The sequence below is a fragment of the Podarcis melisellensis genome (genome assembly GCF_964234715.1).
Source record: "Podarcis melisellensis genome assembly, chromosome: 2".
In the NCBI taxonomy this organism is placed as follows: Eukaryota; Metazoa; Chordata; class Lepidosauria; order Squamata; family Lacertidae; genus Podarcis; species Podarcis melisellensis.
This window is the reverse complement of record NC_138529.1, coordinates 67,327,715-67,341,699: the sequence shown is the minus strand read 5'-3', so window position 1 is coordinate 67,341,699 and position 13,985 is coordinate 67,327,715.

The window sequence follows — 13,985 nt, the reverse complement described above, 5'->3', positions numbered from 1 at the left end:
CTAATGCTTCCTTGCAACACAGATTCCTTGGGATTCAGCTTAATTCCCCTCCAACAGATGCAGACGTTCCTTTCGGTTTACTGCCGGAGTATCCAGCACAAGGCACCTACTGAAGCTGTGCCAAGAGGTGAAGGATGTAGGCATGGCAGGTGGAGGCCAGAGGCTTTAGGAGAAAGTGCGCAAGGTTTTTGTTTTTTTGCACAAAGTTAGAGCGCAAGGTGTGGGAGAAGGTGGCTGCCTGGTGTTTGCTGCCTGTCATTCACAGCCGCATTGTGGCTCCCAAAGTCTGATTGGGCATCTCTTGACTTAAGTCTTGGCTCCCATCTGCTCAAGAAGAGCTGTGTGCTTTCTTCAGAGGCCAGCAGCTGTGGTTGTGCCTGAGGCACCGCTGGCACCTTATAAAAGGAGGAATCAAATGGTGAGCGGGGTCGTACTGAAACTTTGTACAAACAGGCTAATTGCAAGAAAGCCATCTGAGATGACGGCAGGGATAGATTTCGACAACGAGACATGTGAAAACACTGCCGGAGCAAAGCAAGGGCGATAGTGCCGGCTGGCAGGCTCACAGGAACATCACTTGCACTGCGGAGAAATGGGGTGCTGATGAAGGAGATGCTATAGATCCAGGGAAGGCAAAGGAAGCCCAGGATGCCACTGGGGCAGGAGCTCCCTTTTCATGTCCTCTCCATCACAGCGGGGTAGAACATGAAAAGCACAAGCAAAAGACAGGCTGCCTGCTACCTTAGAATCAAACTGTACCAGATCAGCCTCCACCAACATGGTGCCCTCCAGGTGAATCCACCTTCCATCGTTCCTCACCATTGGCTATTTGGCTGAGACTGATGGGAGTCGGAGACCACGTTGGTGAAACCTGAACCAGACCAGGGGTCTAGCCAACATGGCGGTTTGACTCTGACTCCCATCAGCCCCAGCCAGCATGCCCAATGCTGAGGGATGATGGGAGCAGGAGTCCAACAACATCTGGAAGACATTATGTTGGCTACCTGTGGACTAGACAGGTAAAGGTTGGTTTTTGTCAGAGATCTTTGGCGAATCCTTGTCTGCAGTCAGGTTGGAGACAGGCCACTTATTGTTAGTCCAGTATGCAAACTATATTAACCAATGAGGAAATCTGCCCCAGCTAGAGAGGCCATAATGGCACCTGCCCTTAAAGAAGCTGGTTCAAAGCAAGGGTGCCAGAGAGTTTCATGGACAGGACAGAAATGGTCAATTTCAGGGGAGGGCACCATATTCAAAGATGGGTCTGGAGCCAGGGCGACTGCTCTGCGTCTTTAAAAGACTGGCCTGGCCTATAGGCACAACCAGATTTTGCAAGCAGAATTCAATTTTATTACTATATTGACATTAGTAACATTTTCCTGGTGACCAATGCACCAGTCAAGTCGTAGAAGAGAGGTTTGTAAGGGAAAGAGCTGCTAATGTGGACGCAAAACCTAATGTCATGCCACAAAACCCCAATGCATTTCTCACCTTCCCCAGTTTTGTTTTCTTAGCTTCCAGGCCTCCAGAAATAGCTAAAGCGAAGACCTACTAAATAAATGGTCAACATTGGTGGCATTTTTCTGTGTTGAGGAATAATTTTGTACCTCCTCTAAAATGGCTCCTGATCACGCAGTATGGTGTCAGAACTGGCTGCACATCCTCAATTTAAAAAGACCGTCAGAATTAATAGGGTCAATTTAAAATCAGGAAAGAGACAATACAGTAGGAAGAAGCTAATTGGACTGGAAAGGGTTAAGCCAGAAAGGTGCCAGATGAGTATGTGCGTATGTGTGATGTGTATATGTGGAGAGCAGTTGGGGCAATGGGCTCATTCACTGGCCATGAGGGGCTGCTGAATTGTATTTGTATAGCTAGGTAATTGCAAATAGCCCTTCGCTGATATGAGCACCTTTGCCCCAACCTCTGCCCCATTCTGGGGCCAAGCATCTATTCTGAGGCAGCCCCTTCACATTGCAGCCTGACATATGTACAGAGCAGGTGCTCGGGACCTCACTTTTTAAATTTTTACCTCAGAAAGTTTCACACCTGGATTGCAGAGAGGAACAGTCTTGTCTGAGAGTTTGTCTTTCTCAGTGTGATTGATGCCTGTCTACAGGTAAGAGGTTTTTCGGGCTGATTGCACTGCATGGCATTGTTTGGTTGCTGACTGAGTGGACACAGCTGGAGTGTGGGTGTGGCCCACAGCCTGCCTTGGTGTAAGGGCAGGTGTAGTCCCTGAAGGGGCTGACACCAAAGGGTCTTTTCTCTTTGGACTGCCACCATTTTGTGGAATTGTGGACCAGATGTTCTGGGTGACAGGCCTATGAACCTTACTGGGGAAGAGGGGAAGTTTGGTTTGGGGCTGTTCCCTCTGAGTGGAGAGGCCTACCACAATCATGGTGGAGGCTTAGATATTTGTTTGGTTGTTGGCCACCCCCTGTTTCAGCCCTCCCATTCCTATGCTTATGAAAGGCAGGTCAGTCCACAATAACACCATGTCCATCCATGTCTTGATTGCAGTTGAAGGGGCTGACTTGGCATGCATTACTGACACTTGGATGGGTGAGGTGGGTGGGCCTGACCTAACTCTGAGTACTTGGTTACTAGGCTAGACTTGGGCAGGCGGGCAAGGGGTGTGTGCTGCTATTGTCCATAGAAGCACCACCCCCTTTACCAGATGGCCTAGAGCTTAGGATAGATCATGGACTTGAAAGGAGACAGATTGGGGATGCTACTGGTCTATCAACCACCCTGAGTGAGCTGGCTGAGGTGATCTCAAGGGTGGACCATTACTTGGTGTGGTTTTAGAGGGCCCCCAGAAGACAACATCCACACAGAGGCAGCTGTTGTGCTGGCACAGGATTTCATCGGTTCCGTGAGAACCATGGGGTCATCTTAAGTGGTCATTAGTTCAACACAATGGACAGGGCACCTTCTATTATTATTTATCAATGTATGGATCTGTATTCATGAGTGTAAGTTGTCCTACAAGAAAAATGCTATGTATGAAGCAGCCGTTTCCTGTTTTCTGAGTACTGTGTTTCTGCCTCCTTTGCTGACTTTTCAGTGATTTGGATGGGTGCCTGGGCCCAGCCTCCTGCCAAAAAGCTTGGAAAAGAACTTCCTGCTGCCCAGGGGGTAACCCTGATTGATCGCCCAAAGAGCAGAGCGACCTAGTCTGTGTCAATGCAACCTATTTCTCAGAGAGCCCAAAGTACTTTCCTCCCACCCGCTTTCGCTACCCCACCGGGTCATCCTTTGGTGAGAGCTTTGAAATCGCAGCTCTGCTGTGTGCATAGGCCGTGCGTTATACGGATTGAAAATGGCTGCCCTGCCCACTGGCAGCCATTCTCTAGGGAAGCACAGCGTAAAAAAGCACAGCAGTTGCTTCTTGAAAAAACAGATGTGGGAAGAGTCAACTGACACGTTGGCGGGCGTGATGGTGAAGGAAAGAGAGGGAAGCACACATAAAAAAGCACTCTGTAGATTACTGTGTGACAAAGAGATATATAATTAGGCCCAACCTCTTCCACTCCAAGAGCGTCTTCTGAGAAGGAAGAACGCCTGTGGCCCTTGCTCTGTGGGGCTAGTGGGCATCGCTGTTCCCTTTGTGGTGGGCAGGACCTGGCAGCTGGGAGAGTGTGTGTGTGGGAACCCCAACTCAGGAAACTAGCTGGATTTACTGGGCTACGCTCTAAATCCCCCCTCACAAAAGATGCCTGTTCAGTGAGAACAGGATGCCGAGGATTCAGCTGCATTTGTTTGGCCAGTAGAGCCTGGTGGATTACGGACAATTGGTTCAGCCCTGACAGAAAATATCAGGAATGTTAAACAATAAAACGGCCTCCAGTTGTTGTGGGCTCGGAGGGGCCTCCCCCCCCCCTGCTATCCTGGGCAGGCCCCACATGTGCCTCTTGCTTCTGCTTAATCTGTAGCCCTTCCACTAGGAAAGCATGGCAGCTTTTGCTCTTTTTGGTTTATTGATTATTTTGCTGAGTAGCAGCATGGGCTACCCTGGTGGCACGGTTGTTGTCAGCCTCCAGCTAATCGGTGTGTAGCCCCTCTACCGAAGGGTTTGGGAGAGCAAAGGATTGTGAAAGGTATTGCTCAGACACTGGAGTCTTTCTTGCAGAAGTGGGACCTATGGAAGTGTTATATTGCGCTGAGAGAAAGAGAAGTGATTTTTATCTCCTCTCTTCTTCTTTTTGCTTTTAGAGGAGGAATGTGCACACCATTTCCAAGTGAACCCACCCGAGAGGAGGGGTGAAATATGTCCCAGTATTTGGCAGGGGAATATAGGTACATTTATTTTATGACAGGGTTCATTAGGTGGTAATAAGCAAGTCAAATAATGGGGTCAGGTTGCTCTGCTAGTTAATTTAGTTAGTTTATAGGTTTTCTTGACAACCCTGAAAGCAAGTATTTGTATTTGGGTGCCATAAATGTGTATATTCTGTAACAAAAGCTATAAAAGAGTCCTATGGCACATTAAAGGCCAACCAATTTATTATGGCATGGATACATGCCCACTTCACTAGATGTGCAATGAAGTGCAATCTTTGCTGGCAGGTTTATAAAGGAGACAGTTGTAAAGTGGGAGTTAAGCGGCAATGAGGTATAAAAATTAGTCCCTGATAACTAGAGCTTGAATATATGTTAAATAGCCACACCTTTCACCCTTTACTGAGCAGCAGTTTGGTGATAATTGCTGAGATTAGTGTATTAAAAGCTCTTGTGGGGCAGGGAACCATTTGCAAAACAGCCATAGATAGCACCACTATCTTGTCATTGGTGTTAGCATGATAAAACAAACCTGAACTTCCTCATAACCTAGAATATGCAAATGTTCAAAGTTTTAAGATGCAGTACATGAGATTCCATTAGTGGTACTCTTTTTAAAAATATATATATAAAGATTTAGTGTAACATTGTGAGAGAAATTCCCAGATAAAGCAGATAGTCAATTGTTAGCCAATTGTTTCTTGAATCTTGGTCATAATAATTAAACTTACAGCTGTGACTTTTGAGGCTAATTGTATAAAGCATATTAGTATGTGGACTTCCAGATAAAGATATAGCACAGTATGTGAAGGTACCATTTGGTTGACCATTGGTTGTTTTTTTATACTAACAGCTTCCTCATAGGAACTGAAACAAAAAACAAAGTTCTCTTATGTCAGAGCTTTCTGAAAGACTAATATTCAAAACAAAGGCAGATCAAGAAGATAAGACACCCCTCCCAAGTTGCGAGCAACACAGGCAAATAGCTGGGAGAAGGTTGTGTGCTCACTAGTAAATTATTTGTAGTAGACTGTAACAAGCCAGGTCTGTTTGGAATCACTCAGTGGTTTCATGGGAAGAAATTCCAGCTGAGGCTAAAGTTTTTTGGGAGTTACTCACACCAACTAGTCATTAATTATCCACAGATTCTGTCTGGTGTCCTATGGCATCACTTTATTTCTGCTCCTTGCTTGCCTAAGGAATTTAGGAATAGCAGAATGGAAGTCAGAGCTATTTCAAGAAGGAGCTGAATAGTCTGGCAAACTTTTCTGCAGTCTTAGATTAACATAGACAACCACAAGCCTTTCACTTTCTGAAAACAAAATTAGGTCAGAGAAATGGTGGCCAAAGACGGCAAATGGAAGAGGCAGAAGTCACATCTTGGCGTTCTCATTTTCACGCCATTGGCCAGATTAGTAAACAGGAGGTTTCTTGGTTGCCTATGGCAAGTAGGATTTCTTCTCAGAAAATATTTGCCTTGGGTGGTGTATAAACTCTGATAATAAAATTAACACATTGTAAAGCACCTGTAGGCCTTGATATGCCTTCAGTCAGAAACGGGCTTTACTCTAAATCAGTGGAATTTAGATAGTAGGTTCTCTACTGGCTGATGTGGAGTTGCAGGCCCTTCAGTCATTATGGCATTAAGGCTCCAGTTTGAGCTGCCTCAGAAGCGGCCCAGGATTTGATGAAACAGAAGCCCAGTCATCTGTTGTCTGTTAAACCTTGACTCAACACAGGTGTTGGTAACTTAACTGATTTATTTACAAGGTTATTGTTACATGAACCCCAGCCTCAGTGTGGTGAGAGATTTCAGAGGTGTTGGTGTATAACATGGGTTTGGTTTTCTCAAAAGGACAGACACTGGAGAAAGTGGTGTGATATGTGGTGTATATATACAGTATACATGCATACAGGCTGAGGCTGCATCCAAGATGGAAGGACTTGCAGCAATAACACCACAAAAGATACTAGCCCTTTGCTAGGTTTCTAGGCATCTGGATTCTGACAGAGAGCAAAATCAGGCCTCTGTGTTTTCCCAGTTCCAGCTGGAATGAGATTGGCTATTCTCCTTTCACTCATCCTGATGGGGAATTAAGCTCCGCCCTGATTCCCAAGTGGCCCTCTCCTTTCAGAATAAGCTTCCCATCTTTTGAGAGGCATCTCCTTAACAAAGGAGGGTCGAGGACACACAGGAAGCTGCCTACCAGTGGTGCATCTAGCTCAGTACAGCTCACACTGGCTGGCAGTTGTTCTTCACGGGTTCCAGATAGATGCTGTGCCCCTGAGCTACACACTACTTTCCCAGGACCTTGGGGTAACCTCCAGCAGCTCTGCTTGTTCCATTCACCCTTTCCTGTCTTACAACCAAGAATCACAGTACTGTGAGCAATGCCTCAGATAACATCTAGACTAATATTCCCTATGCATCGTATAACTATAGGTAAGGTAAAGGACCCCTGGACAATTAAGTCAAGTTGAATTTGACTATGGGGTGTGGCACTCATCTTGCTTCAGGCCGAGGGAGCCGGTGTTTGTCTGCAGACAGCTTTCTGGGTCATGTGGCCAGCATGACTAAACTGCTGCTGGTGCAACGGAACACCGTGACGAGTGTCAGAGCGCACGGAAACGCCATTTAACTTCCCACTGCAGCAGTAATTATAACTATAAGATATCAATGATAGGGCTGCTTCCACAGTCCTCTGCCCTCCAGCAAAGTTTCCTCTAGTCTAAGGGCAAGAGAGATGGGGTCTCCAAGAGCATCTTCAGAGGCTGCAATCAGAGCTGTTGTGTGGGTGTCAGCATGGGAGGCCAAAAGATGGGTCCGTTTTTTTAGCGGCTCTGGCTTGGTTCTGGAATGCCCTTCCAACTAAGTTGTGTTTGGCCCCCTCTCCGAGCCCTTTTAGACGGAAGATGAAACCCATTTGTTTTGGCAAGGTTTTAAAGGTTGATTGATCATGTTGCTGCTACAGCCTCGCTTTCTAAGTTTTTCCCCCTTTAACATAACTTCAATGATTGTTTCGTTGCATTAAAAACACACACCACAAATTAGTGTATTTCTGTTTGTTTTGGTATGCCACTCTTGGTGTGAATGCAGAAAGCGGGATGAAAATAAATAAACATTATAATGGCTACTGTGGGGCTGTACTTATGGATCAGTGTACCGTTTCCAGTGTGCCTGACTGCAAGCCACATGCCTTGGAACCATCTACTAACATTGATATACAAAGGGCAGCATTTGTACACACACAACTTCCCTCACTCACTGACGAAAGTGGAGCATTTTCCCCACCCACCCCTTCCTGGAACTCCTGTGATGTTTTCTCTGGTATGCTAAGTTCTGTGATTCATTTTGGGTAAAATATTTGTCTGAAACTTCAGAATGCTTTTCTGATAGTCTGCATCTACCTAATCCTTCCTGCCTACTTTCATCAGGTTCTGCAGGCCAAAGTAGACAACACAAGAAATGTGTGATTGCATTTCACATGTCTTGCAATAAAGGAAGAAAGAAAACAGCAAGTGCATAGGTAATCAGGATTTGGATCATGGCAGGCAGGCAGGTTTTGGTGGGGATTTTTTGTTTTTAACACCCCTCCCTGCAATGCTGCAATTTTGATTAAAATCACCTCCCTCTGAATCTTGCCCAGGAAGAACGCTGCCATTAGCTACCCACATCCCAAACAGAGTATGGTCTAACTGCTGGGCATTTGGGCTTGCTATTTGGGCATGTTGGTGTCACATAAAGTTGCATTTAAGTCAGGCCTATGCAAATTATTATATACTGGGTACCATTCATGAATGAAGGATGGGGATCATGCCTGCTGGCTTTGCTACTGACCTCCATGGATTGATTAGCTTTTCTGCAAACATGGAAGCTGCACATGCATAGCCTGTCTATGTGCGATTTGTACTCTGTGTATATAAACTAATCTATCTGCCAAACTCTGGAAATGAATAAAATATCTCCTGGTCTTTCTGTAGACAGGTCTTCTAGTCCCAGGCCCCTTTGCCCAACTTTGCTCTTATTCCACACAAATTACTCTTCACACCTCATTAATATTCTACAAAGAAGTAATCAGTGCCTCCGAGCAGAAACAAAGGAGAAAGTGCTTTGAACAAGGAAGCTAATTTGATGTCCAGCTTGGAGCAGCTGGGGTTGCCTCTCTCCTGCCCTAACTGTGGCCCAGGGTCAGAGGGATTCAGGGAAAGAACATCTGCTCTCCTTTCTAGGAGCACCGGACCTGCTCTCCTGAGCTCCTCTCTCAGAGCTCTACCAACCACAATCCCGTGCACTCTCCCAGCTGTCCCAGCTGTACTTGCTTCCTTAGAACAGCGCAGGCTTCTGGAATTTCTACCCAATTCTGGAGCTTAGTTGCTCCAAGCTGTAATATTTAGAGAGGCATCCAATACCACCTGCCTACCTTGGGAGCTAGATTGGATCATTCTGATGCTGATTCAGAAGCATTTACATACCCTCCAACATATCTCTGATGAAAATAGGGACGTCCCATCCCATAAGAATAATTTTCCTATTTATACCCCACACATCTTACTGGGTTGCCCCAGACACTCTGGGCAGCTTCCAACATATATAAAAACATAATAAAGCATTAAACATTTTAAAAAACCTTCCCTATACAGGATTGCCTTCAGACGGCTGGGGGGTTGGATAACTCCATACTCTCCAAGATTTCTCCAATGAAAACAGGGACACCCTAAGGAAAAGTGGGATATTCCAGGATCAAATCTGAAACTGGGGCGGCTTCTCTAAATCAGGAGTGCCCCTGGAAAACAGGGACATTTGGAGGGTCTGCATTTAGGATTTTGCAACTGAACATTTTTTGGGGGCGAGGTGAGGAGATGTAAAAAAAAAAAAAAGAGTTGATTTGTAACATTGAAACGTGAACACATGCTTTCTAAAACGGAGGGGGCCCGAAAGTTTAAAATTAGCATTTCAAAATGGTTTTTAATGACCACGGCATTTGACTTTCTCTCTCTTCTAGTATGGAACCCTCTCTTAACATAGACTATTTGTATTTCTGTCTTTTGCATGTAAAATGCTGGCATATTTTTTTTTTTTTACTCCATAGGCTTTGTCACAAGGAAATCTATAAACTGGTCCTTCTGTTCCGCTTTTCTCTTTACAATCGGGACAAGGCAGAGGACCCGTGTTGCCAAAGTCAATACTTCACATCTGTGCACATGGGGCAAGTTTCATGGCGCCAGCGGGGGCTTCGATAGCATTTCTATTCCTGGGCTGGTGGCAAACTGCCTTCTATTCTGAGTCATGGAGGCACACGGGTCCCATTTCAGTCCTGGCTGCCTCTGGCTTGGGTGGGCAGAGGATGCTGAGCAGCTCCCCAGTCAGTGGCGTCCTTTCTCCAGCATCGCTCCTGAAAGACGAGGTCTGTGTGTGCTTAAAATGGCAGGGACAGGATAGGTCTGAATGGGGAGTGTGTGAGCACAAGCCCTACACTCTTTGGTGGCCTGCAAGCTTCTCACACACACAATCTCCTCCTTGTCTCCCTCCACCTGGCTCGGAGCTTGCCTTCAATATTAATGAACTCTCCTCCTTGCCTCTGTAATTGACCATGGCGCTGTTTTCCAAGGGGTTTTGGCAAGGTGGAGAAAAAGGGAATAAGGGAAAGAAAATGTAAAAAGAGGGAAAAGAAAGCAATAACACAAACCAACAGGGTGAGCAGAGCGAGCTTCGAAAACCACATCCTTCCCCTGAAATAGAGATCATTTATTCACCTGGGCCCACGCAAAGCTGGGACAAGACACCATTGTTGGGTGCCGCAAAGGGGGCCAAAGATCCAGGCGGGGCTGGAAGAGGTGTGGCAACGAGGAGCTTAGGGACAAGGGCGCGATTTTGCAAAGACGATGCTGAATAAGATGCTATACTGAACCATCTCCTTCCCCAATACCTTCCTCTTCACCTCCACCCTTCAGGGTTTAGTTTATTTATACAGAAATTTATAAAATGGCACAGAAAGCTTTAAGCAAACACCCTCGAGCCCCTCACCCCGCTCCCCTCAATCCTGAGTGCCTGAGGTTGGAGCAAGCTGTTCAGGGCAAGAAAGCCCCTACTGGCAGCAATTTCGCCAGCTTTGCTCAATGGACTCATTCACTGGCTGTGATGAATGCATTGGTTCTGGCACATTAGCAGGCAGCTGGGCTTTTTCACTGGGCCACTAAGGCTGCTGGGGCATGGCAGGAGTCACACCTGCTGGTGGTCTGTCTGCTTTACAAGGGGCAGTGGGCGGGGGAGAGAGAAGGGGCCTATGGGTCTGCAGGCAAAACAGTTTCCAGTCCCCCAAGGTCCCATAGTATGGGGCCACTCCTAGGCAGAACAGGGCTGCAGATACCAAATACTTGTCTGATCACTAATGATGCTAAGCTGTTGTGAGTAGTTGCTCCCTTCACGCCTCTTCTTCTGCTTCTTGTTGAGTTTCTGCTCTTTTAAGAAGAATCTGCACTCTAAACGAGCAGCAAAATTTGCAAGACTTGTTTACATGAAGCGTGCAAAAAACACCCCCAAATGCTAAATGAGAATGGCAATTTTAAAATGCCTAGCTGCTGCATCACCTGTCAAAATTACCAAAAGGAAAAGCCTTGAATTTGTTAGTGGATTTGCAGTTCTATAGGTCAAGGAATTAATAGGAATTGGGTAGTTTAATCACAGAGCATCGCCATGTTGCAGATTCTACAGGCTTCCCCACATACATGCCATAACCTCTTGTAGCAATGTGGCACAGCAATACTTTGCATCTAGGCAGAACCTGTCAGGATCTTAAGATGTTTATTGTGGAAAGTGGGCTTATAGAATCTGAAATGGATTTCTGTGTCTGTGTATAATGTAAGGCTCTGCAGTAAAATCCATCAATCAATCTAGGTTCTTGCAGAAGCTAGAGAGTCCACCATTATCAGTTCTGCCAAAAGGTATCATGTAACATCTTAATAAAGCACATGGTGAAGGATCCAACTCTGCCTGTTTCACTCACTTTCCAGGAAAATTCAGAGGAGGGTAATAACATGCTTTAGGCACATATAACCCCCTCACAGCTGGATGAGGCCCTATGATTGATTGCACAAATATTCAAGCGGAATATTTGTTCAGGGGGCCCATGCCCTCAGCATTTGCACACCTCTGGTGAGAACTATCCAACCAGAAAGGGAAAGGTGTGCCATGTGTCTGACCACATGGCACCAATAGCTAACGCTCCATCTTGTGGGGAGCTGAAACTTGCTGACAAATGCCAAGTCTGGAATACCACCCAGGTGCAAAGGTTCAAAGTTTTCGGTGGGTGGCATAAACGTGTGAGTTCTAGGAAATCAGCTCTGCTCTGCCCTCAACCCTGGACAGTTTTTGGCATCCTGTGCCACTCTATTCCAGCTTTTCAAATCACAATTTCTGATTCCCGGTGCCAGTGCTTCCCTTGCTTTTAACTGGGGAAACCCACCAATATATTGTGGTCCTCCTTTGGGATCCGGCTGTCAGTTCAAACAGGAGCAAAAGCCCCATTAATTCTTTGTGCTGAGCTATCCCAAACACCCACTGCTTCCTGGCAGCTGGTTGGTTCCGATCGGCCTTTCTAGTGGCTTCCGTGGTTAAGAGGATTGGCATCAACCAGGGGCTGCATGCTCAACCGACTCCTCTGAATAGGTTAACATGTCTCTTCTACCACCGAGGGCAAAGAGGACGTCTGCCTTTCAGAAGCCCTGTCAGTTCCATTTCAGATTAGTTACATTGTTTTGGCAGAAAAAGCCATGTAAGAGCTGTCAACATCTCAGGGAAAAGGGCCTCCAAGGACTTGTTAGGAGCTGGTATGATCTGCGCTGGATGAGATGTGAAGTCACAGGAAGAGCAACCTTGCCAGTTGGATCATTCGCAGATCCCAGCAGCGAGTTGCCTGTTGCTGGCCCCAGCCTCTCAGCAAAGTGCCAAATCCCCTCCACACTGTAACCAGGCAGATGTTTGATAATTTGCCCCTATTATAGCTTCATTTTAACTACTAGTAGGTGCCTGGAAACAAGAGTGTGAGCATCCTCTGGCATTTGCTGTACCAGTTCTGGTCGCCATTCATCCTCAAACATCTCTGACTCTTGCTGGTTTTCGTCTTGGACATCATTGAGACACACTTTGAGCTCAGCAAACTACTCGCCTACTGCAGCGGACTAGGCATCCAACCGTTTTTGAACCTGCCAGTTTCACAGCATACCTCCTCCTCCAAGGAGCAGCCTTTGACCTACTTTTCTGTCCCATTCCAAGCCAGTCTGTTCACGGGGGTAACCCATACATTTGCCCTGGATGGTGGCAGGCAGCAGCGGTTTGAATAGGGAATAGCAGCCATGGGGTAGGAATCCAGGAAAACACATGGGGGAGACTAGGCAGGATAGAGGACCATTTGGGCTGCATCCAAGTCAGGATTCAACTTAATTAAACCATTTGCTCATCATAAGTATGAGATGGAAACAACAATTTGCAAGTGTGACCACTTGGACGTGTTATTACTGCACTGGATATGCCAAACTCCACAATCGGGAAGTTCAGCAGTATAAAAATTAGAATTTAATAGAAAAAGCAACTTTTTGCACCAATGAATTTTGCTTCTACAATTGTTTGCACCTGCAAAAATTGGCTCAAATGTAACTTAACTCTGATGCTGTACATTCCTCACAGGATCGTTATCTGCTAAAGGGGATCCAAACATATATTATAATGGAAGTGTTGACTCTTTAAGAGCCCCACGAGTACTAGCTTTTTTGCACTGGAGTGTGCAGGATGAAGCACAGTTGCATCTGCACGTATTTCCAGACTCTCTCCCTCCTCCCTGCAGCTTGTCACCAATCAAGCTCAGCCTCCAATGTCACCCATGTGTCTTGCTTGGAAGATGGCACGGGACAAGCTGAAACATCCATCACGCTGGCTTACAAGAGTGAGCAAAGAAGCAACTGGATTAACATGCCTCTGGAAGCTGTTAGTAGAAGCTCAGGGTTAGATTTCCCCAAGTGGCCCATACTGGTGTACGTGCAGGACTGAGTCTGAAGACGGTAACAGAGGATGCTGACGGGATTAGCAAGGACTCATGTCTTTGCACCTGTCACAGCATCTCCTGTGCCCTTGGGCAAAAGCCTTTGTGCTGCCCTTTGGAGTCTGTGCCCCGAGGCCCATAGACATGATCCAGCTGCCCGCACACAATCATGGCAGCAGCAGCATACAGATGCAGGCTCCACCTCATTCCAGCACACCCCCTTTGATGGGAACGAAGCTAGGACGGCAGGCAGCTTCTGGCGCTGTGTTTCTCATCCCTTCTCAACCCAGCTGGAGGGGGAACGATGGGCTACAGCTGGGAGAGAGGAAGCAGCGCAGGGGGAAATGGCCCATTGAAACCCTATCCCCACTGGGACAGCAGGGGTTGCAATTCCTTCACAAGGTCTCTTGTGAAACTTTAAACCAAGTGGATGGGGCAGGGTGGGGGAGACGGACAGCTGCAGCTACCTCCTGGGGCTGAGCCCATGCTTTGTGCATAGCTCAGGGGCGGGAGGAAGAGCGGGCAGGCACCGGGGCATCGCGCATGCAAAGGGGGCTGGAGTCGGAAGCAATAAATGGTCAAATGCTTCCCCTAAATATCCTTTCTCCAGCTTCCTGGCATGCCAGATCCTCTGCAACTACGATGAGGCAGAAAAGGAGGATTCTG